Raw genomic sequence first — 4,837 nt, 5'->3', positions numbered from 1 at the left:
TGACACAGCCTCAACATCTTTTGCCTCACCATCATTTCCCCATATTTCTGAAAATTATCCCTCATCTCCATTCATACCTTCACTCCCTCATCAGCCTATCACTACCCCTCAAACACCCATCACCTCTGTTACATCAACTGCCCTTGTTGTCCCAAATCCCCCAGTTTCCCCAACACCAGTTTCAAATCTGCCTCGAGTGATGGCTGCCAGATATGCACCCCTCATTCTACCTCAGAATTTGGATGATATTCCCACTGATTACCAAAGTAAGATACCTATTTTCGATGCCACTTAAAGTATTACAGCATAGCAACATGTTGACAGGATGATTTAATTTTTTTACTTTCATGAGGTAGATGCAGAAAATGTGTCCATGAGATTATTAGCATAGAGTTTTGGAGGTGAGGTTCGAAAGTGGTTCAGAGCATTACCAGTGGCCTCTATCAATACTTTACCAGTTTTGCATAGACAATTCCTGGACCGATGGGAGGTAAAGAAGAACCCTCTCCAAATTCTATCTGAGTATGAAAATATCAAAAGGAATGTGGGTGAAAGTGTGCAAGATTACTGTGTAAGGTTCAATGCAGTTTATAATGCTATTCCGGCTGACATTAAACCACCGATGGGGTTAGCATTGATCAAATTTCCAGATGGTTTCGATGCTAATATGGCATATCAGTTGCGAGAAAGAGATCCTACCACACTTGAAGATATGCAGAAGAACACTGTGAGTGTAGAGGCAAATCTGTTGGCCAAAAGAGAAAGGATGAAAACTGAAAAGAAGGTGACTATAAAGGAAGAAGCATCTTCCTTAGATGTTAAGGCAGATAATTTACTCCGCAAAATTGAGAAGATGTTTGACCGTTTGACAGTTGCAGATAAGCTTGAAACCACAATCAGAAATCCAAACTTCAGAGGACAGTAGCAGCCCCAATTCAGGATTAAACAAAGGGATCAAAAGGCACAAGATCAATCTTCACAACAACAGCAGGTCAGAACTCCGTTGCAACAAAAATATGTGCATGGAATAGAGGATGAAGATGATGATGATCCGGTGGTTGAGGCAAATCATTTGTTTACAGCTGATGGTTTGTCCATTTTTCTTATGGAAGATGAAGAAAATTCGGAGGTCCCGGATACCCAAAGGGATGAAGACTACAAACTAGCAAATGAAGCAGTTTTGGAGGATGAGTTGGATGATTATCAGCGAGGATATATGAATGCATTGATAGCACAACAGAAACAATATTCATTGAGAAGCAGAGATGTACCAGTCAGTCCAATTCAAAAGAGAAAGGAAGTGCAACCCAAAAATGACTCCTCAAACATTCAGAAGAAAGGGAAAGAGCCTGTTGATCCAACTTCCAGCAAAGGACCATCCGCAAATAGCATTGCAAACGAGAAGAACAATCAGCAAAGTGTAGCAAAAGAAAGAGCCGAAAAGAAGGACCTTCCAGTCAAAGAGGTAGATAAAGTTTCCGCTTTTAGTTTAGAAAATGAGATTGCTAAATTAAAAGTTTCAATTCCTTTGACTGAGTTGATTAAGAACAGCAGCTATAAACACTAGGTGTCCAAAATTTTGCATATAGATCCTTTATCTGATATGGTTAGCGTAGAAGATGATCACCCTAAGCTCATTTTTGGCCTTGCCTTAGAAGGTTAGTCTGAGGATAGTGAAGTTCCTCCATTTTATATAAGCCTTAGATTACACAATTTTGTCCTCCACAATGCCATGTTTGACTCTGGAGCTTCCCATAATCTGATGCCAAAAGCCATTATGGAGAAACTGGGCCTTGACATTACTCGAAAGTATCATGACCTGTACTCTTTTGATTCTGGTAGGGTCCGTTGTATTGGTATTATCAAAGACCTGGTGGTATCTTTAGATCAAATCCCTGCCAAGAATGTTCTGATGGATGTGGTTGTCGTGGACATTCCACCACAGTTTGGTATGCTTTTGTCTAGATCGTTGGGTGCAAAGCTTAAAGGAACTTTACAACTAGATTTCTCCTATGCTACCATTCCCGTTTTTGGTCAATTGAGAAAACTATACATGGAGAAGAAAATGAAATACATGATTACAAGCAAGGAGAAACCACTTAATCATCAAATTAATGTTGTACATACAGACTTAGAGTCATTTGTATTATATTCAGATAGTGGTTTGAATGATGTTGATAGTCAGTTAGTTGAAGTAGAAGATGTTCCGGAGATTTCAAAAAATTTTAGAGCAGCCCTTGATCAAGAAAGACAGAAAATTGCAAGTACTTCTGAGCAGTCTACATACCAGTAGCAAAAAGACAGTGAACAACAAAAAAATGAAGAGATCAGTCAAAGTAAGAAAGAGAATGAAACAAAATTTCAGCATTTAGAAGAAGAGGCAGGTCTTTGGAGCATGGATTTTGATGGAGCTGTAGGTAAGGATGGTGTCGGCATAGGGATTTGGATTCGCAGCCCTGTTTTCCAGCCAAATAAAGTTCCTAGTAATGTTAGAATATGTTCATACAAATTGGCCTTTGACTGTTCTAACAATGAAGCCGAGTATGAAGCGTTGATTGCAGGGTTGAAAATTCTGAAAAAGCTGAATGCAAAAAGGATATCAGTCTATGGAGATTCGGAGCTGATAATCAAGCAAGTCAAGGGAGAATATCAAGCTAAACACCCACGGATGAGAGCCTACCGAAATGCAGTTTTAGATATCTTACGAATGTTTCTAGATTATACTTTGACAACAGTACCTCGTGCTCAAAATGTTATTGCAGATTCACTTGCCACTGCTGCAAGTAATTTGAAGATTCCGATGAATTCCAACAACAAGTTTGAGATCCATGTCAAACACCGCCCTGCTGTTCCGGACAATTTGAGGTATTGGCAGGTGTTTTGGGATGATAAGGAGATCAATACATTTTTGCAGAATGAGGGAAATTACAAGGATGCTTCTATAGATGATGACAATGACACCGATGACCAAGGGTTTGAAGTGAACCAAATGGAGATATGGTAGTTGAAAGACAACACTATTCCTAAAGGTCTCATACCTTTAGAAGAACTTTTCGATCAAGATGATGTGGCTAGAAAGCCAAGCTTGGTGCCTATAGACAAAGGTGTTGAGGATGTTAATCTTGGAACAACAGATAAGCCCAAGTTTGTGAAATTGTCCAAAACATTGTCTCCCGAGGTAAAGTCTAAATATGCTAGATTGTTATCTGAATTTTCTGATGTGTTTTCTTGGGATTATTCAGATCTAAAGGTGTACGACAAAGACATAATTCAGCACACTATTCCCATCAAGCCAAATCAGAAGCCATTCAGATAGAAGCTGAGAAGAATCAATCCCAAGTTGTTGCCTTCCATTGAAAAAGAGGTGAACAGATTATACAAGGCCGGTATAATTGTCCCAATCAGATTTTCTGATTGGATTTCGAATCTTGTTCCTGTAAGAAAGAAGACAGGAGAAATCAGATTGTGTATCGATTTCTGGAATCTAAATAAAGTATCATTGAAGGAAAATTACCCGTTGCTGAAGATGGATCATATCCTCCAGAGAGTGGTTGGAGCATCGCGTATGTCACTACTTGATGGATATTCAGGGTATAATCAAATTCTAGTGCATGAAGATGACCGAGATAAGACTGCATTTACCACCCCTTGGGGAACTTTTCATTATGCTAAAATGCCATTTGGTTTGAAAAATGCTGGAGCCACATTTTAGCGTGCAATGGACATCGCTTTTGCCAATGAAAAGGATGTATTTCTGGTTGTATATTTAGATGATTTGACAATGTTTTTAGGTTCAGATGATGAGCATCTTCACCATTTAAGGATTGTGTTTTAGCGATGTAGGAAATTTGGGATATCACTCAATCCAAAGAAAAGTCTTTTTGCCATGGATGAAGGGAAGCTGCTTGGTCATATTATCTCAAGGGAAGGAATTCGCATTGATCCTTCAAGGGTAGAAGCAATCCAGCAGATAGATTTTTCTAGGAACCAAAAAGAGATACAAGCTTTTAATGGTAAGATGAATTTCTTACGTAGATTTGTAACCAATCTAGCTGAGCATTTAAGAGAAATTACTAATATGTTAAAGAAGGACAACACAGTAAGATGGATGGAGGATGCTATGAAGTCATTTAATCTGGTAAAGTATGCTTTATTTACAGCCCCGGTTTTGATTAGTCCCGATTATATGCAAGATTTCATTTTATTCTCATTTGCATCTGAGCATACCATGGCAGCAGTTTTAATGCAAAAGAGAGATCAGCTGGAAAAGCCCATTGCATTTTTCAGCAGGACCATTAGAGATGTTGCTTTGCGGTACAACATAATTGAAAAATAGGCTCTTTCTCTTGTCAAAGCTTTGAAGGACTTCAGAGTGTATATTCTACACTCACACATCATAGCATACATTCCTAATGCAGCGGTTAAGGATGTGTTGATACAAACCGATCCAGAAGGAAGGCGGGGAAAATGGATTGCAGCAATGTTGGAATATGATTTGGAGATCAATCCTACAAAGCTGATCAAAGGACAAGGCCTGGCAAGGTTAATGGCGGAATCAAATCTGCATGCTTTAGATATAAATCTTATCGCAACCATGTCGGAAGATGAAGAAGAAGGCTCTCTGATTCAAGTGTTTGAAATGTTCCTTCAGTCACCATGGTATTCAGATATAGTGTATGTACTTCAGCACCTCTCACCACCTTCGAGGATGATAAAGAACAAAGGTAGATCTCTCAAACTTAAAGCTGCCAAATTCGGCAAATTGAATAATGCCCTTTATTGGAAGGATCCAAGAGGTGTTTTGCTAAATTGTTTAATTGAAGATGAAGCCCAGCAG

Source organism: Pinus tabuliformis, chromosome 5_1 (genome assembly GCF_031772625.1).
Source record: "Pinus tabuliformis cultivar Carrire ecotype Pingquan chromosome 5_1, CPIR1, whole genome shotgun sequence".
NCBI classification, from domain to species: domain Eukaryota; kingdom Viridiplantae; phylum Streptophyta; class Pinopsida; order Pinales; family Pinaceae; genus Pinus; species Pinus tabuliformis.
This window is presented reverse-complemented; position numbering follows the sequence as displayed.